Source organism: Podarcis vaucheri (genome assembly GCF_965113315.1).
Source record: "Podarcis vaucheri genome assembly, chromosome: 16".
Lineage (NCBI taxonomy): Eukaryota > Metazoa > Chordata > Lepidosauria > Squamata > Lacertidae > Podarcis > Podarcis vaucheri.
In genome coordinates, this window is record NC_138754.1 from 14,311,044 (window position 1) to 14,331,631 (window position 20,588).

The window sequence follows — 20,588 nt, forward strand, 5'->3', positions numbered from 1 at the left end:
TGGAATGATTTCTACTCAGCATTCAGGTGAGCCACACCGAGTCATTATCTCTCCGCCACTTTATTCCTTGCACTCAGTTACCCTGCCAGCTTTACGCTGTCTCTTTCCAGGGTTGCCACCAACCTCCCCCTGCCCCTCCACTCAGTTAAAACATGGAAGGTAAAAGGCATGAGTATGGGTGAGCTCTTGTACTGCTTCTCTTATTCTAATGCTTTGTCGAGCTGCTTCCATAACTGGATTTGTGCATTCCTGCTCACAATAGTCCCTTCTCCTGCTCTGGGTGTGCGCACGCGCACAACCCAATTTTCTGCCTGGCTGCTTGTGAGCTTCTGCTTGATTTCAGGGGATCTCATTTGGTAATCTTAAAACTGCCTTGGACACAAAATACTCACCTCACTGCTGATACTCGGAGACCTCCCCAAAAAACAACAAAGAAAACTGATTGAAAAATCTGTCAGCCTCCCCACTGCCACAAAAAACCAGGCAACCCCATAGCCCCCCAAAGTAGAAATGAGAAACAAGAATTTTAAACAGGTTTTTTTTGTAAACCACTTGAGTTTTTTTAAAAAAATACCAAGCTGTGTATTTTATGAAATAAAATAAAAGGGGTGGGGGCCTTGGCATGTGCCAAGAGTTGGGGGTGTCAGTTGCTGGGGTGCTCACAGGCACCACGTTGGGGAACCCTGGTTTAACACCTTTTATCAAGACCCTTTGCATTTCTGCCATTGCTGTCATTTCCTCCTTTTCCCATCTTAGACACATTCACATCCCACATGAGGGGAGTCTCTTAAATGTTTGGGTGCATGATAGGGGATCTGAGATAATGCTTAGTGCCAGGAACGCTCCTTTCTTTTTATGATTGTAGGAGGGGGGAGATGAGTTTAACTCAGAGCTGTTTGAAAACAAGAAAGCGGAATTTTATTTCTTTTAATCGTACATTTATACCCCAGCTTTCCTCCAAGGAGCTCAAGGTGGCCTGCGTGATTCTTCCTTGCTCCATTTTATCCTCACAACAGCCCTGGGAGGTAGGTCATGACAACGATATTGACCTTTCTCTACTGGTCTGTTGTCCAAGCTTTGCAGTGCTCTCAGTCTTGTGCAGCAAATAGGCGCCCTGGTCTCTGCCTCAAGTTCCACCTTTGCCATAGCCCCAGGCAGCTGCCACTCCTCATGACAAACACCTTCAGGTTTGTTGTGAATGCAAACATGCTGCTAAAGCGTTTTGAAATGTAAAGTGTGTGAATAGAAACCATGAATTGACCAGCTAGCAGATACTGGTACCTGCGGTTGTCAGAAGTCCTGGATCTCTCAGTGAAGGGAGTTTGGACTGTGACCACCAGGGGCCAGCAAATTCACATTGCTCACCAGAAGCTTTTGCCACAGGAAATTTCTTGGGGGTGTGTGTGAAAAAGCTGGGTCAGGCAGCTTCACCCTTTAATGGAGCTGAAGAGGTCCATAAGTGGGTGCCTGGGGGTGGTGGTTTGGAAATACATAGGAAACCGGTTTATTGCAACTCAAGACATCTGATCCATATTGATCCAGCATTGCCTGCACCGAATTGTAAAACCTCTCCTGCGTTTCATACAAGAATCTCCAGGCCGTGTCTGGAAACTGCCAGCTTTGGCTGCAAAACAAGTGCTCTGCTACTGCTGTGGCCCTCAATACCTGCACCCCATTTCCTGGCTTATAGAATTGTAGAGTTGGAAGGGACCCAGAGATTCATCTAGACCAACCCCCTGCAATGCAAGGGATCTCATCTAAAGCATCCATGACAGATGGCCATCCAACTTCTGGCCAGCCCTCTGGCTGGGGGCGGGGAAAGGCTCACCAGCCCTGCATTGAGCGGTCTTGTGTCCAAATGCTTTTATTCTCTCAGCCACCGGCATGGAAGGGGACTGGTCTACCTTCTGAGATTAGTTGTAAGTAAGGCTTATGGAAATGTACCAGTGCTTTTGAAGAGGACAGCAGCCGTACTTGCAGCAGCTGTATAGAAGAGAAATAACATAGAAAGGGGGTGACTAGAATCATAATCGTAGAAGAGACCCCGAGAGTCATCTAGTCCAGGCCCCTGCAATGCCTGTCATCCCTGACCATTGGGCATGCTGGCTGGAACCTGCTTTTCAAAAACAATTGACACACTAAGCTGGAAGCAAAAATATGTGTGCTGGCCAGGCTGAGACAGGGCCAGCATCCCAGCTGTGGTTGCACCTCTTTCTCCTGTCTGATTTCATGACACTGCGCGCCAGCTGTGTGGGTGTTTTCCACCAGCGGCAGACTTGTCCCAGGCTGCTTTTAAGGCCAGCGTCCGCCTGCCTTCTCTGCTCTCGCTCTCATGGGACGCAGCCACAATCGCTGCTTTGTGGCTCAAGCTTCTGCCCTTCGCCCTGGGAGGGGAGGGGGAGATGGGAGGAAGGGCTGGGGCGTGGGGGTGGGAGGCAGGGAAGAACAAAGGGGACCTCTCAAGTTCCAGCATGCATGCTATTGTCCCCTCGTAGACAGGTCAGCCCCCTGCCCCTCACCCCAGCGCACAATGGGTGTCCGGCTGCTGGGACAAAGGAGAGGCTGGCAGAGATGGGGAGGGGAGGGGAAGTGGCATTTTCTGCTCCAATTCTCCAAGACTTTCCCCATCTTGGGGGAGAGAAGGGCCTTATTGAGAGAAGGGGTGTCTGATTCCCAGGAGGGAGGGAGAGAAATTGCAGGCTGTACATCTGGATGAGGGCAAGCCTATCCACTTTGGGATGTAGCCAGCTAAGTCCAACTCAAAGTAGACCCATTGAAATGAAGGGATGTAGGTTTATTATTAAAGGAACATTTCTATATCGCTTAAAAAATTGTCCAGTAGCACCTTAGAGACCAACTAAGTTTGTTCTAGGTATAAGCTTTTAAATGCATGAATTTTTTAATTTTTTATTTTGATTGCGTCAGACCAACACGGCTACCTACCTGGATCTATACCATTTAATACAGAAAAAGTGTGATAAAGAATGGTAAAAAGGTAAAGGTAAAGGGACCCCTAACCATTAGGTCCCTTTACCTTTACTTACGACTCTGGGGTTGCGGTGCTCATCTCGCTTTATTGGCCGAGGGAGCTGGTGTACAGCTTCCGGGTCATGTGGCCAGCATGACTAAGCTGCTTCTGGTGAACCAGAGCAGCACACAGAAACGCCGTTTACCTTCCTGCCGGAGTGGTACCTACTTATTTACTTGCACTTTTAATGTGCTTTCGAACTGCTAGGTTGGTAGGAGCAGGGACTGAGCAACAGGAGCTCACCCTGTTGCGGGGATTCGAACCGCTGTCCTTCTGATCGGCAAGTCCTAGGCTCTGTGGTTTAACCCACAGCGCCACCTGCATCCCTTTGATAAAGCATGGTACAAAGGACTAATAAAAACACATATATCAATGCCCTAATTGGTAACCTCTTCTTTTTCTGACACTTCTGCATCTCATCCAGGACTCTCCCGAGTATCCCAAGAAGCTCACAGACTCACCCCATAACTGGCAGGGTTGATCTGTGGCAATTGGTTTCATTGGGTCCACTCTGAGCAGGGCTTAGCTCAATATAACCCTTTGTGTCCCCTCCACCTCCTCTCTGTCAGGGAATAACCTTCTTTTAACAACGAAAAAGTATTTGGTGAAAGAGGAAGATGGAAGGAACAACAGGGTTGTCTGCAAACAGAACACCTGCTGTAAGGAATTATGTTTAAAAATTTCAGGCAGAAGAGATGGGGACAAAGTCCAACTGCCCTGGGGCCATAGGATCCCCACCCATCTTATATGGCCAGCTATAACTATTTTATGTGAATGCCAGCAGAGGGGCATTCAACCTGAGGGGAGGAGGAGAAAGAAAACAGAACCAGCTGCCAAATTGTCTACCACCTACAGTAGGTCAGGGAAGGGAAACCTTAGGCTTGAAGGCCAGTGGCATAGCATGGGTTGAAAGCACCCAGGACAAGACAAGTATTGCACCCCCTAAAAAGTGGTGGTAGTGGCAGCTTCAGTCACCATTCAGCCCCGAAGGCGGCTCCTGGGTTTGCCATGCACCTCCATCTAGGGACCTGCCAAGACCCCTTGGCAGAGAGCTCCTGAGAAGGTCACCCCCCTGAGTGGAACAGACGAGAGCAGCCCACCCACCAACCACTCCCACTGGGTCTCCTCTCCTTCCTGCCTCCTTGCCTTTAGCCACCTGGAGCACAATCACCTCCAGCCCCTTGGAGGCACAGAGTGGCAAGGCAGGAATGGGCATGGCATTATTATCTCTGCATGCCAGCCACTCTAAGATGCCCCCTCTAGCTTTGAGAACAGAAGCTCCTCTTCCTCCCCCTCCCCCGCCCTGCTGCCCACTGGATCTGGGACTAGGAGTGTCCTCCTGCCTGGCCTTGCCCAGCACAGCCTGGGGAGGGGGCATCCTCTTGGGTCTTTATTGGCTCTGGCCACCAGTGAGCCAGTTCAATCCTAGCCAAGTCTGCTTGGGTGCTCCAGCCTTAAAGGCAGGGCCATCAATTGGCCACCCAGGTAGGAGGAGCCAGCACAGAACTGTTAGCAAAGTTTCACAGGCAGGAGAGAGTGGGGTGGGATGTGAAGGAAATATTTGCACCCCTTTACATTTTGCACCTGGGGCAACTGCCCCTGTGCCCCAGCCCATGCTAAGCCACTGCTGGAGGCTGAATGTGGCCCTCCAAGTCTTTCCACCTGGCCCTCAGAACTCTTCCCAGACCCTCACCAGTCCTGATTTGCACTTCAGGTGTTTCTCTGATCATGCCTGTTGCTTGTCTGGATGGAGGGTGGAGGGTGGGTTACAGATGCTTCATGTTACAGACGCTTCAAGTTACAGACTACGCTAACCCAGAAATAGTACCTTGGGTTAATAACGTTGCTTCAGGATGAGAACAGAAATTGTGTGGCAGCGGCATGGCATCAGTGGGAGGCCCCATTAGCTAAAGTGGTACCTCAGGTTAAGAACAGTTTCAGGTTAAGAACGGACCACCAGAACAAATTAAGTTCTTAACCCGAGGTACCATTGTACTTTGCCTTTTGGCAGCTGTGTTCTTCACTGTGCATTTACGGCTTGGCCTTTCGGTAACAAATTCCTAAAAAATATCAAATTCCAACCATTTCAAGAAGCATTTCCACTTAGCCACTCAGGGAAGGGAAAGGAAATGGAAGGGGGCGAGGAGGGAAATGTGAGATTTGAGGAGCAGAGCAGCTGCAGTCAGGTTTAAGCTGAAAGGAGATGGCAGGAAGGGCAGCTGGACTGCTGGGGGCAGGAAAGCCCACCCTCCTCCCTATTGTGTAGGTGCACAATCTTGCGGTGGCAAGAGCTGCAACACTGTAGGAAACTTATTATATTATTGAGAAAAATAATAATAATGGCAGTGAACAGTAGAAAACCAGCCATCAAATTACATTCATAAATGAAGTACAAGACCCATAAAAAGATATCCAGATCAAATATGTGAATAGGCAGTGTGTCAGTTTCAACTTTGGTTTATTACTGTAGATCACGGCATGAGTACAAAGTTTGACATAACTTCGTATGACAGGAGACCCTCCATTATTAACTGTCTTGACCCCGGTACGAGTCTAATCTCAAGAACAGGTCCTGCAAGGCATTCAGGAGACATCCTTGTTTGTATAAGGATCAGCGCATGTTAACCTAGCTACCATTAAAATTGACTTAACACTTGAATGGAGGCCGTCAAGATAATGGTGGGATAACTTTGAGGCAGGAGGCAGACAAGGCGGCCAGTTTAGTCATCGCTCACTGTGAATTATGGGGAAAGTGGAGAAAAGGCAGGAAACTCTGGGATACATTCAACAGAACCACAGGACTATTGGAATTATAGGAATTGGTCATCTCTATTTGAACGCATTGGCAAAAATGGTACAAAAGCCCTAGATTTGCAAAGGTTAGATGGCTCTCAAAACTCCGAGGAGAATTCTACTTGGTGCCATCAAGGAATCCATACCTGCTTCTCCTTCAGGACAGGTATACACTTCCTCCCCCCGCCCCACCTCCATTTATTGAGTTCTGCAGCAAAATATTCATTCTCTGTAGGATTTTGAGAATAATCAGGGATCAAAGTGTGCCTGTATTGAAGGATCCGTTGCTTGCTCAAATTGTAATTTTGCTGCATGAAGCACCATTTATACAGGCAACTCATGAATGTGTGACCATGCATGGATCCAGAACAGGACATGAGACGGGGGCACAACAGCGCAGGCTTATACGCACTCTGCCAATGTGAGCGATAACCTGGAACTGCGCCTGGCTGAGATCTACTTTTCAATCATGATATATCACCAGCTAAACATTGTGATATATGAATATATCACCATGTATGAAACAAGGATGGAGCTATGCAGAGGCACTGGCTGGCGTCACGGTTTCCTCCCACACTGCAATTTTTGCACACATCATCATTCACCATCTATTGCCAGGTCAGAAACTATGAAACCGACATTGCAATATGGACTTCAAACTGGTTTTGGACAATATGTTGACATATCACCCAGCCTTACCTGGAACATAACCCTTTTACCTTCATTACATGTAATAATCCAAGCTTCCTTTATTCCTCTGGTGTAAGAACTTTTTGTGGGCAGAAGGTTAAGTGTGAGAGTAAACACATATCCTAATGGACAAACCTCATCACTCTAGTAAAATATATTTGCGGTGTGTGTATGAATACACATGAGTGCTGGGCACACCTGTGCTTTCAGACACATACTTATAACAAATACATCAACACAGCTAGATCATGCTTCTGGGAAAGCCTGAGATCAGGTGAGTTTTCCGCAGGCTGTTAAATGCCAAGACCAGGAGCTGCTGGTGCCCATTGGCTGGGACTAGCAGGGGCAAAATTCAGGAAGACCAACAGTAGATGGAGCCAGAGTTAATAGCAGGACAGAGCCACCCTAACTAGTTGTAAGTAAGAAGGCAGGCAAGTGGGGGTGGGGTGGGGTAGAAATCTGGCAGAGGGCAGACTGAGGTTGGTGGGGCAAGCCCCCACTTGCCCCAATGGTTGAAGTGCACCCTGATGTGTGTTGGGGGTGCATTCCAAAGGGCAGGTACCAGCACACTAAAGGCCCTGGTTTAGTTGTAAGATGAACCTTAGGGACGCGGGTGGTGCTGTGGGTTAAACCACAGAGCCTAGGACTTGCCAATCAGAAGGTCAGTGGTTCGAATCCCCGCAACGGGATGAGCTCCCGTTGCTCGGTCCCAGCTCCTGCCAACCTAGCAGTTCAAAAGCACATCAAAGTGCAAGTAGATAAATAGGTACCGCTCCGGCGGGAAGGTAAACGGTGTTTCTGTGTGCTCCTCTGGTTCGCCCAATAAAGCAAGATGAACGCCGCAAGCCCAGAGTCGGCCACGACTGGACCTAATAGTCAGGGGTCCCTTTACCTTTACCTTAAGATGAACCTTGGGAGCATCTGGCTAAGAGTGTCTCTCCTGAAGATACTCATGCCATGTGGAAAGTGCACCAGAGTTCTGGTAAATGATGCTGTTTCGCTCTCAGGTTGTATGCATAGGCTTGTAAGCTGAACTTTGCTTCTCAGTAAGGGGGTAAAACAAGTCCTGCTTCATCAAACCAAGGTGGGACTGGTAGCCCCCTGCCCCAGCCCTATACCCAGCATGTCCCAGGAAGAGAAAGACCTTTCCCCATTGCCTGCCTTCTGGATCCTTTTCAGTGGGGATGCCAGAGATGTTGTAGCCCACAAGCTTGACACAAGTCAACAGTGTGATGCAGCAGCAAAAAAAGCTAATGCTATTTTAGGATGCATCAACAGAAGTAGAGCGTCCGAGTGAAGCCCTCTTGCCTTTCCTTGCCTTGGCTTCTCCCATTTCGGCACTGGAACCAGTCGCCGGGCGAAATGGAATGGAGGAGACCTAACTGGGCACCGGTGAGCCGAGCTCTTCCTCTGAAGATGGGGAATCATGCACGCCCTCACGTGTCCACACAAAGAGGAAAAGGCGCAGAAGCGCGCGCGCGCTGAGCATAACGCCCAGCAAAGGCCAAGAGACTGCCGGGGGTGGTGGTGGCATTCACACGTAAGACGTAACCCTGGGTTGTAGCCCACGTTAGCCAAACTCCCGAGTGGGCACCCATCGACTCACCTCGGTCCAGCCATCCCAACGGCTCTGCTGCGAGCACAACTCGGTTGGATACAACCCGCGGCGCAGCAGCAGGCACGTCCACGCGTGCCAAGCGCAACACGCGCCTTCGCGGAGCGCGCGCACGTGCAGGATCTTCGCCTAGGGAAACCGACCCCCCCATCCACACACTCCACCCGGCGACACGTGCCAGGGTGTGTGTATGTGTGTGTATACTGTATAGAGCCGCATCGCCCGCACGCGCCCTCTGGCTGGTCTGCTGCTGCCGCCGCCGCGTCCTCCTCTCCCCGCGCCTCCGCCGCCGTCGGGGGAGCGAGCGCCCGTCCTCCGCCTCCCCAAGACGCATCATGGCGCTGCGCCGGGACGCCGCCGGCTCGTAGGCTGCGCGCAACGCGCCCTCTGCCCGGCTCCCAGGAAGGGCTGCTGCTGCTGCTGCTGCTGGCTTGGCCGCTGCTCCGAGCCGGGCGATGCGGCGCTGGGGGACGAGCCCCCCCGAGGCATTCCCCAAGGCGGAGCGCCGGAGCGGGAGCCGCGGCGACGCGGGCGCCGGGAGGGGGACAGGTGCGTCGGGAACGGGGGGTGTCCTCCAGTCGGGGGGCGGGTGGAGAAGCTGGCTTTTCCGTGGGGAGGGGGGCACCATATCCGGCCCCCGCCGTCCTGGAACCCTTTTCCCTCTTCCAGCCAGCCATTGCATAGGGTCTTTTCTTGATGCAAGGATTTTCCTTTTTCCCTTCTCCTTACCCCTCCTCCTTTTTGGCGTTGTTCCTATTTGGGGGGGGGGGTCCGAGGGCATGGCGCTCTCCTTTCTTTCTGCACGCATCCCAATGCGTTTCCATTGGCGTGGCCCAACGTGAGAACAGGGTGACCCGGGCAGAAAGCCAAGGTGGTGTGAGAATCTGTCCCTCCGAGGGGAAAGCTCCAGGGAGTGGGGGGGGGGGGAGAGAAGGGGACCGAAAGGAGGACCTCTCCTTCCTTTCTAGAAAAAATAGCCAAATACTTTAAATGCCATCTGGCTCTTTGGAGAGGAAGGTGACTTCCTCTCGAGTAAGCATGCTTGAGATGGGCGCTGTGGATTTCATTTGCTTGATTTGGTTTTTACATTTTTTATAAAAACTATTTTAGCCTGATTGCTTCCTAGCTGTAAAGCTGTTCGGAAGGGCAACCACGGTTGCAAAATAAGTTAGGAGCGAGAGATTTGTGAATCGAATTCCCTGGGAGTGAGAGGCGGTTCGGGGGAGGGGACACATTTTTAGGATTCTGTTTCTCAACGCAGAAACCTGCGCAGAGGCTTCCCTGTCGCCTCGAGTGGCAGAGGTGAGTTGTGAGTTGGTGGATTTGGGGTGGACCATGAAGGATGGCGGAGGGGGAGACGCGGGGAAGGGGGGGGGGAGAGAACCTGCTCTGTAGGGCCCGATCCACCGGGGAACGTGCCTCATTCAACTGGACAGGAGTTGCAGTGAGGCTGGTCGGAGGGGGAGGGGCGGGATTCGGATGCATGGGCCCAAGTGAATTGGTGGTTTTTGTGTGTGCAAATGGTAACATCACTACCCTTAGCGTGGTGGGTGGAAAAGAACCCAAAACTGTGAACCCAGATAAGTCACTGCTGACTCCTGGGGAGGGAAGGGAGGGAGTGTTAGCTGACTACCCCAATTCCCAGTCTGTGCACCGGATACATCCTCTTAAATTTGCTGTAGGAGCAGTGGCATAGCGTGGGGGGTGCAGGGGGGGCCGGCCGCACCGGGCGCAACACCCGGGGGTTAGGGTTAGGGGGCGCAAATCCATGGGTTAGGGGGCGCAAATCCACGGGTTAGGGGGCGCAAATTACTTGTCTTGCCCCGGGTGCTGACAACCCACGCTACGCCACTGTGTAGGAGTCAGGACACTGAACGCCATTGCATTTACTTTTTTATTTAAAAGGGTGGGCGTTTCAGAGTTGGAGTTAATAACTCTTTGGCATAGAACGATCTGAGACATAAATTGCTTGTAGCTGCCAGAATGGAAGTGGCTGTACCACACTGGAGAAATCTGAGAAACCTCTGTGTCAAATCATGAGTATACAGGGGCTTCTCAAGAGAAATCCAGCCTAGCAATGGGAGGGGGGGTGTTGCGTGTGTGTGTGTGGGAAATCTAGGGGAGAAATTCAGCCTTAGAGATTCCCAGGCCTTTGGTTTCAGTGTGTTACTCTTGTTAATACAAGGGATAAAGCCCTCTGTCCACCTGCTGCCCAGTTTTGAAGTGGCTCTCTGGTCTCAGCTGCATTTCCTGATGGACGAGAGATTTCCTCTTGCTGTGCTAGCTCTGACTTACTTCTTTCCTTTCGTATACTTGTCTATAAGTAACACTACAATTGTTCCATTTTGTTAATTGCTGGTGGTCATTAAAAATATATATATATTTATCTATGAAAGGCGCTAGCGGCCCTCCAGATTTAGCTGGACTCCCAGCCCCCATCACCCCTAACCATTCTATAGGAAACACAAATCCTGTGAAAAGGTGGATTCAAGTGAAACATTAAGAAATGCTTTCTAAATTTTGTCTCTGTGTGCGTGTGCGTGTGCGCGCGCTCTGAGGCACTATGTCACTGAATACCAAGGTGTGTTCATACAGTCGCTGTTCTGGACATTCTGCCCAGTTCAGGTTGTGCAGTTGAAGTGGATTTGGTGCTGTTAGTCCACCTCCCATAGGACTTTTTGCAGTAAGGAAGGTGATGGGAAAACACAGTGGCCTGGCTCAGTATATGGCAGCCTCTTAGGTTCCTAGTTAAATTAGCCCTTTGTGAAGAACAATGAGGACTGGAATCTTCAGCTTGCTTTTAGGAAAAGGAGTGTGCATGATTTGCATGTTGGAGGCCCCAATTCAATCCCTAGCATCTTTGAGTTGGGCTGGGAGAGACTCCTGCCTGGAGACCTACTTCCAGTTGGTGTAGAGACAGTACTGACCTAGATGGACCAAGCATCTGACGATCTAGGGCATCTTCCTGTGCCCCTATCATTATATCAGAATAAGGCAGGAACTTCCTGTGCCTTCACATTCACAAGCTTTATCCTTTATCCCCACCCCAATTGTACCACATAATCCCACAGGCAAAAGGGACTTCATTTGGGTCAGTTGCTCCTCTTTGCCAGAGGCAGATTAATATTCCCTGCAGCCGGATTAATATTTCTAGTGGCTGGATTATTATTTCAGGCTGACTGGGAAGTGTTTCCTTGTTGTGTGTGATGATGCCAAGTCTTTCGATGCTCAGGTGGCGCCCCTGCCACCTGAATTCTTCCAGGTTTCCCCAACTGGCTTGTGTAGCTACTGATTCCCCTTGGATGCTTGGATTCTAACTTTACCATGTTGTGGGCAGGTTTGTCTGATGTGGCTTGGACTTGCCTGATACTGGGACATAGGAAGCTGCCTTCTGCTGAGTCAGACCAACCATCTATCTCAGTCTTGTCTACTGGTAGCAGCTCTCCAAAGTTTCAAGCAGCAGGGCATCTTGAATCCGGGACCTTTCGCATGCAGAGCCAGTGCTCTTTCATTGAGCTGCAAACTATCCCCTGCAGGCCACACCTGCACTTAGCCCATTCTTTACTGGAATTTTAGGGTTTTTAACACCCTTCCCGCCTCCTCCATCTGCCTTGGGGAGTATAAATTGACATTGCAGATGGGCAGCCTGCCCAATGCTTAATCTGATGCATGCCTTAGACACAGCACCTTTTTCCAAACGTGGGGATGTCTGGAGGAAGGGATCCTGGAAAGAGATTGGGTTGTGGTCAACTTAAGCCCTACTCAGAGAGCAGACTCTTTGAAATCAGTGGACTGCAGTCGGTTGTGGCCATTCAGTGCAATGGTTGGGGCTGATGGGAGCTGTGGTGCAAAACATCCAGTTGGCAAAGCCTGTCCTGTTGTGTCAAGCCCAGATGCAGCCTGTGGTAGGTTCTGGAATGGCCAGACGAATGATAGGATTTATGTCCTTTGGGGGACTGGGCATGGAGGCAGAATTTAATGCCTTCAACAAGGCTTATCTGGCTAGTAATCCAATTAGCAACACTGGCCTTCAGATCACCCTGTTCGCTGTTGAAACCATGCCTTCACAGCATTCTTAGTTTTTGATTTGTGTTTCAACCTAGGAAGGTACAAAGCATCTTCTATGCTCTGTGTGCGTCCATGATCTGCCAGCTTTGTCTTCTCTGACCAGGGATTATACTTTTCTTTAGGACAGGCAGTGGTACAGACTTGAAACCAGGTGTCTCTTGTTTTTGCTGTGGCCCTGTATCCTTTAACAACCGCAGAGCAGGCAATAATTCAATGGGTGCTGCCACATCTTGCTGGCATGGGCATAAAACAGATGAAAGCTATACCTATGAGTTTCTGCCTGTCACACAGATGTGAAATTCATGGGGGTCTTGACAGGAAGGAACAGTTGGCAACCCTACTTTCTTGTGGGTTTTACTGGTATGCTTCAGCTGAGAGACTCAAGTTTGGATTCGTAGGAACATAGGAGAGAAGTTGTCTGCTCCCAGCGGCTCTTTGGGATCTGAGACAGAGAAAGGTCCTTCCCATCATCTGCTACCTGATACCCTTAACTGGAGATGTTGCAGATTGAACCTAGTGCCTTCTTGGTACAGCACACATCCTCTAGTGTGAAAGAGCTCTTGCGCTGAATTCAGCTTAGTTGTACTCAGAGCAGCCCTATTGAAAATAATGGACCTAATTTAATAATGCTCATTGATTTCAATGTGTCTACTCTGAGCAGGATTAACATTGGATATAACCTGCGGTTTTTTTCATGCAAGACTCTCAGGGCTCCTCCAGACTCTGTATTTTGCAGGGGGGATCAGGTGTGTAGTAGAAATTTAGGTTTGCCCTAGTTCAACAAATCCACTTCAAGAAAAAATGAGCAGACTTTTTGCAGTTAGGAAAAGTGCAGGATGAACAATAGCTTAATAGGAAGACATATAAACACCCCGCAAGCAATTTAGAATTCATTCAGGATGGATGTTTATTGTCATTTAACCTCTCTGCAAAGAAATTGGTGCAAATGCTCTAAAAAGGTTTAACACTGGGCATTTCCAAGTGATGTATTTGTTGAGCATTCGTCCTGATTTGTTTGCAAAGATGTTAGATGACATTACATCAAAGAAAATATTAACCCACACTTTTTGGTGTGTGTGTTCTGTCACTTTCCTTATCACGAAAAGCCTGATTTTTTGGGGGAAGTGGGTTTGTTCTGCAGGACCGCCTAGGTAGCTATAATTATGCAACCTGAATTTTCTGGTATGTGGTTGAATCTGAACATGGCAATAGTCTATCATATCTCCTCTCAGTCTCCTGTTTGCCAGGCTAAACATACCCAATTCCTCCAACTGTTCCTTATAAGGCTTAGTTTCCAGACCCTTGATCATCTTGCTCTCCCTCCTCTGCACACATCCAGCTTGTCAACACCCTTCTTAAATTGTGGTGCCCAGAAGTGGACACAGTCTTCCAGCTGTGGTTTGACCAAGGAAGAACAGAGCAAGACTTTGACCTTCCTTGACTGGGACACTATATTTCTTTTGATGCAGCCTAGGATAGTATTAGCTGTTTTTGCTGCTGCATGACACTGTTGACTCATGTTAATCATGTGACCTACTAAGACCCCCCAGATCCTTTCCACATGTACTACTGGCAAGCCAGGTGTCCCCATCTTATGTTTGTGCATCTGGTTATTCCTGCCTAAGTGTAAAACCTTACATTTGTCCATGTTGAAATGTTTTGGCCCAGTTCTCCAATCTGTTAAGGTCATCTTGAATCCCAATTCTGTCTTCAGTGGCATTGGCTACCCCTCTCCGTTTGGTGTCTTTTGCAAATTTGATTAGCGTTCCTTCAATACCTTCCTCAAAGGTCATTTACAAAGATGTGGAACAAAAACAGGCTCAGGACAGAATCCTTTGGCACTCTAGTTGTCTCTTTTTTCCAGGATAGCGTGGAACTGTTAGTGAGCATTTTTTGGGCTTGGTCAGTCGACCAGCTACAAATCCACCTAATAGTTACCTCATGCAACCCACATTTTACTAGCTTCTCTGCAAGAATATAACGGGGGACTTTGTCAAAAGCCTTACTGAAATCAAGATGCACTATGTCCACAGCATTCCCCTGATCCACCAAGCTTGTAACTCTATGAAAAGACGAAATGAGATTTGTCTGGCATGACTTGTTTTTGAGAAACCCATGCTGGGCCTTAGTAATCACAGCATCCTTTTCTAAGCGCTCACAGATCGACTGTTGAATTATCTGTTCTAGGACCTTCCCTGGTATCGATGTCAAGCTCACCAGTTGGTAGTTCTTCTCCCCCCTTTTTGAAGATGGGAAGAACATTTGCCCGCCTACAGTCTGCAGGGACCTCACCTGTTCTCCAAGAATTCTCAAAGATTAGAGACAGAGGCTCTGAGATTACATCCTCAAGCTCCTTTAGTACCCTGGGGTGCAGCTCACCAGGCCCTGGAGATTTGAATTCATTTAAAGTTCCCTTGCCACTTATTTTCCCATCTTGTGTTGCAGTTTCCTCTTTGCATTATTTATTCTATTATCTCTAGGCTGGGGATTGCTTTCCTTTTGGGTGAAGACAGAGGCATAGTAGGTGTTGAGCAGTTCCACATTCTCTCTGTCACCCAATATCATTTCTCCATGCAAGGGACTTGCTTGTTCTTCTTGCTTCGAACATAGCCGAAGAAACCTTTATTATCATTTTTAACCTCTCTGGCAAGCCGGAGCTTATTCTGAGTTTTGGCCCGCCTGACCTGACAGTAAGAGCTGTTCGACAGTGGAATTTGCTGCCAAGGAGTGTGGTGGAGTCTCCTTCTTTTGAGGTCTTTAAGCAGAGGCTTGACATCCATATGTCAGGAGTGCTCTGATGGTGTTTCCTGCTTGGCAGGGGGTTGGACTCGATGGCCCTTGTGGTCTCTTCCAACTCTATGATTCTATGATTCTATGACCTTCTTCCTGCAACAGTTGGCTACTCGTGTATACTCTTCCTTCGTGATTTTTCCTTCCTTTCATTCCATTCCATTGCTGAGATATAAATAACACCCTCGGCAGTGGAGTCAGGCTTTAGTGTGTTTGAGGTGGGTGTACATGGCATTGTTAGTTAAACGATTAAGGCACCAACCTCAAGAAGGCCCCGTGCTGTGCCCCAGCCCGATTACTTTCCTGGGGGTGTCTTTTAAGAGTTGAGCACTTTTTATTTTTTGCAGTTTACAGTGGTACCTCGGGTTAAGTACTTAATTCGTTACGGAGGTCTGTTCTTAACCTGAAACTGTTCTTAACCTGAAGCACCACTTTAGCTAATGGGGCCTCCTGCTGCTGCCGCGCCACCAGAGCCCGATTTCTGTTCTTATCCCGAAGCAAAGTTCTTAACCTGAAGCACTATTTCTGGCTCAGCAGTCTGTAACCTGAAGCGTATGTAACCCGAGGTACCACTGTATTTTCATCCCTGCTATCAAACTCCCCCCCCTTTTTTTTAAGACAACTGATTCCTTCAGCTTAATGGATGTTCTGCAGGAGTCCAGCACCTTTAATTAGCACTTCAAAATGCCAGAAACACAATGACAGGTATATTTAAAGGCCTAGTCAGGAAGTCATCTTCAGATTTGGGGTTGAGCTGGAGCCAACAGCACTGCCGCTGACTCCTTTGCATGCAAAATACCTCTTCGGCCCCCTCCCCTCTTCCCAGCCTGAGAATTTTGGCAGAGTTCTCCCTGGCTATGCACCTCCTCAGTTGTTCAGCCCTTCTCTCTTTTGCGTCTCTGACTGTGCTTGGAGGTGGGGAGGAGAGCCATCAAGCATTATTATTTTCTTTTAGAAATAATAATTGTTGTCTTTTGGAGAGAAGGGCAAAACAAAGGAAGCCACAGCAGAACCAATGGAAGCAAAACGTAAAGTGAACAAAGGACCAAACTGTGGCAGGTTGTGGTGTTGCACTTTCCAAAGAACGTAGACAAATTGGACCAGGTTCAGAGGAGGGCAGTGAATGCGGAGATGGACATGGAAAGGCCGTCCCTTGAGGGAGGTGTGAAGGAGCCGGGTGTGTTCAGCATGCTGAAAGGAAGGCAGAGAGGGGGACAGGATAGCCCTCCTCAGATACCCAAAGGGCTGCCCCATCAATGATGACAAAGGCATGTTCCTTGATGTTGGTCCAAAGGGTAGGTCTGCATCTTGTGTTCCAGGAGAAATGTCCATTGCCAGTGAAGCCGATGGCCTAGAGAGCTAGGAGGGCAGGTGGCCTCCTCTCCTCCGGAGGTCTTCAAACCATTCTAGCTTTGGGTCACCTGCCATTAGCAGAGGAACGTGATGGATCAGGGGCAGTGTTCGAAATTAGCTAGGCGCATTTTGCACCTGGCTTTCAGCCACTCGGAACCAAGTGATGATGCCTGGGCACCAGGATGGCACCTGACGTCTCTGCCACCTGGGGGTTATTGGATCTAGACTGTTTTCACACACTAGTACCCCATCCTGTAGTATTCTATCAGTTATATTTTATCTGCACAATCGGAATGAATTTCGGGAACCCAAATGCTTTTTCTGTGCAGCCAGAGCAGGAGCAGTCGCCATTAAGAAAAAGAGGTCGGAAGAGGCCGATATATATGTGGACTGTCCTTGGATCAAGGGACTTTTCTTCTTTAAGTTCTCAAAGTTCTTAACTGAGGCTCAAGGCTGTCCTCTGAACTAGCCAGATGTTTAAATGAGAATCAATCACAGTCAGTCCATCATTTGAAAAATAAGGTTTTAGAGCGCCCTTGCCCCAAAATAGCAACTAGACATTCCGTTTTTGTGTTCAAGTTCAAGTAGTTTATTACTGTCATAGACCAGCATAAGCAAAACATCTAAATAAATAGTATAACAGTATGAATCCAATAATTATTAAATAAATAGGAGCAAGAACCAAACGTAGATTTAAACATATACATACAATACTTAATTAAGCATAGATAATGGGTGAGTAAAAATTTAGAAGAAAAATTAAAAGATCAGTTAACACAGCTATATGGGGTGGGCTTCAGAAGTGCAGATGTAACAATATGGGCCTTCAGTTTAGGATTGAATTGCAGCATAGACCATTCTTTGTCAAGTATCTATCATGGCGACTGAATATGTGACTTTTGGGCTCTCGTCCTGTAGTAATAGGGAGATGTTGTGTTGTTCTGAACGCCCAGGAAACTTATATAAGATGGGTTGGATAAACCTAGTTCGTTTTTGTGATTGCAACCTTGGTTTAAGGAGTCATTTGGCAACTATCTTAGATATCGGAGTTTTGAACACTGATCAGGGGTCTGTTTCTGTTTGAGCGGCCCATTACATTGAGCGGCCATCGCCACCCTGTTGCCCCTCCAGAGTTTTAGTCCAAAGCAGCTGTAGGGCACCAAGTTGGCATTGCCTTGAGTGTAATAATGTCTTGGGGGCCGCATGCTGGTGGTGGGAAGGGCCAGATCCAAAAGTGAACAGGGAGACCTGTTCCTTCGCTCTCTGGTTTCTTTATATCGGTTGCTGGGCATCGCAAGTGGGGAGGAAAGGTCTCTTGCATTTGGGACCTGCCTTGAGGCATCTTGTTGGCCACCGTGAGAAGACTGTGATGGGCCATTGGCCTGATCTAGCAGCTGCGCTCTGCTTAATCTTCTTAGGTTCTCTCCATGGCCTTCTTTGGACAGTTCGCTCCTGCTTGCCGTTCCTACGTCAGCCTGGCCAATGCTCAGGAGTTAAGTTGTGGGTGAACATATCAGACAACACAGAGATTCTTCAAACAGCTCTTGTTTATTCACAGGCCAGAACAGAACTGAACTGAAGGGTTCAGCCAGCCTTCTTATATGGAGCTCCACTAGAACGCAACAGTAACCACTTTCTGTAACTATCCAATCACTGAACGTCACTTTCAATCCCTTATTTGCATATGTGGACCTGAGTGAAAACTATCTACAGTATCCCCCTGCTGGCCCAGGGTGAGAACTTCAGTACATAACACCAGGGATGATGGGAGTTGTACTGTGGCAACATCTGGGTGGCCACAGGTTTCCCCTATCATAATATGGCAAAGTTGCAATGGGTGGGGTGGGGCTTTCTGAAAGCCAGTTCTCTCCTCCCCTCAGGACAAGGATGGACCTCAGTGAGCTCTAAGGTGGCATTTGAGGTGGAGGGGAGCCCAACTCAGCTAGGCCAGAGGTTTCCTTGCCACCGATGGAAAACATAGCAAGATTTCACATCTTCCGCTGGGTATTGCCCCAGCTGGCCTGACATTTGCTATGGGAGAACAGATTGAGAGGGGTGGAGTGAGAACGAAGCACAAACATGCAGGGGTGCAGGACGGCACATGTGTTGTGGGGGGGGGGAGAGCTGTACCTGACTGCAGCCCTCTGGGATCCTACTTTTTATGGTGTTCCCTGAAGCAAACACAACAGCCATACAAAGCCTGGATGAGCCTAAAGAGATAGTATTATTATGTGCCCCAGAGAGTGGCTCTGGAATCTGTCGCCCCCCCCCCCAGTGCTTCAGTCTAAGTTCTGGTTAAAGGAGTGCCCCTGACCATGCCAAAAGTGCTTTTCCACCTTCTTGCTGGAGAAAGGGCTCCCAAGTCACCCTGAGCTCTGAAACCTTTCCTTTCCCCACTATGAGAAGGTCAGGTCTTCATTGCCGCCCTCTTAATTGTGGCTTGCAGGGATCCGTGCATGTTGTTTGAATGAAGTAAGCAAAAAACAGTCGCTATAGAATGAAGGCAATTATGCCTCCCTGTGGCCAGCAGTTGGGCATGATGTCTCACCCATGCTGGAAACAATAAGAATGTTGCATCATTCATATATATATATATATATATATATATATATATATATATATATATTCATTTCCTGTGAGAAGCGGTTCAAAGGGGGCAAAGCGGGTTCTAAAGATAGATAATTCATTCTTGTTCCCATGCAGAAGAAGGAAAGGGTAAAGCAAAATCTCAGTGCTCTGTCGATGTCCCAAATCCTTTTTGTTCCCAGGGGTTTGGAGGGAGGATTGTCTTCGTTTTGGAAAATTGCAATGCTACAGACTCAAAATCACGTAGGATGGGTCCTGTTTCCTTGGCAGGGGTCAGCATTGTTTCAACAGCAACTGGACGGGTTGCAGCATTTTGCTGGCAGGAAGAAGATCTGACAGGCAAAGCTGTACCTGTGGGATTTCTGCCTGCCCTACATTTTATATTTTTAAGGGGGGAAGGAGAGCTCAAAGCAATTTACAGCCGACATTGAAACATCAAGTGAAACAATCCAGAATGAAACATGACTGAAGAAAGTCAAATATGAAGTCAACATTCAAAGCAACATAATTAACAGGAAGCTAGAATATTGTCTTAAAGGTTTCAAAAGAAGGCGTTGCAATGTAGGTCAGCTACAGAATGCACATTTATCGCAGCAAAGTTAACGGAGGGGGGGGAGCCTTTAAACCTTTGAAGAGAAAACAAATATAACATGCACATTTAAAACAGCATAATTAGCAAGAGAATAAAACATTATCGTAAGCATAGAACATATCTGCTGCTGTTGTTGCCAGTCCTGCCAGTGGTAGTTCATGGTAGCTGGTGGCTGTGGAAGTCCAGACTCAGTGAGCTGGGTCTCTGACCTCTTCAGCAGCCTCCGTTTCTGTAGCTCCGTCACGGCAGGGAGCGAGTCCTCCAGGATTCACAGCCAAGTGAAAGAAGTATTGAATATTGAACAGCTCTTACTCAGAATCTCCTTTCTTGTAACTTGAAGCCATTGGTTCAAGCCCTACACTCCGGAGCAGGAGGAAACAAGCTTGCTCCCTCTTCCATGTGACAGCCCTTGAGATATTTGAAGAAGGCTATCATATCAAACCTCAGAGCCTAGGACTTGTTGATCAGAAGGTCAGCAGTTCGAATCCCTGCGACGGGGTGAGCTCCTGTTGCTTGGTCCCTGCTCCTGCCAACCTAGCAGTTCGAAAGCACATCAAGTGCAAGTAGATAAATAGGTACCGCTCTGGCAGGAAGGTAAACGGTGTTTCCGTGCGCTGCTCTGGTTCGCCAGAAGCCGCTTAGTCATGCTGTCCACATGACCCAGAAGCTGTACGCCAGTAAAGCGAGATGAGCACCGCAACCCCAGAGTCGGTCACGACTGGACCTAATGGTCAGGGGTCCCTATAATATCTCCTCTTGGTCTCCTCCCTTCCAGGCGTACAGCAAACCTTGGTTGCAGCTCATGGCTCATCTGGAGCAGAAAACAAAACCACCACCCCATGAGCCTGGGTTAGGGAAACCTGCTTAGCCAAATCATCGAACCGGTCATAGTTGGGCTTAGGGTGCAAACCCTGCTGTATTTTGATATTGTGTTTTGGGGCCCTCCGGATTGGGGGTTGTCGTCTTTGGAGGGTGTCATCTGAAACACATCACTGATGAAGTAATAGTGCATGGGTAGGCAAACTAAGGCCTGGGAGCAGGATCTGGCCCAATCGCCTTCTAAATCTGGCCTG

At 48.6% G+C, this 20,588-nt stretch overlaps 1 protein-coding gene across 2 annotated transcripts in view; it reads left to right on the plus strand.

The window, feature by feature from the left end:
• Positions 1–8,327: 8,327 nt before the first annotated feature.
• The window catches only part of GAL3ST3 (galactose-3-O-sulfotransferase 3), a 29,388-nt gene continuing 17,127 nt past the window's right edge, over positions 8,328–20,588 (plus strand). Inside the window, exon 1 of one of the 2 annotated variants that reach the window (XM_082202802.1) lies at positions 8,328–8,675. The gene's annotated coding sequence lies outside the window, so the exon portion shown is untranslated. Of the gene's footprint in view, positions 8,676–8,768; positions 9,429–20,588 lie in introns of those variants that run through there. The other variant, XM_082202804.1, reaches the window with a different exon arrangement.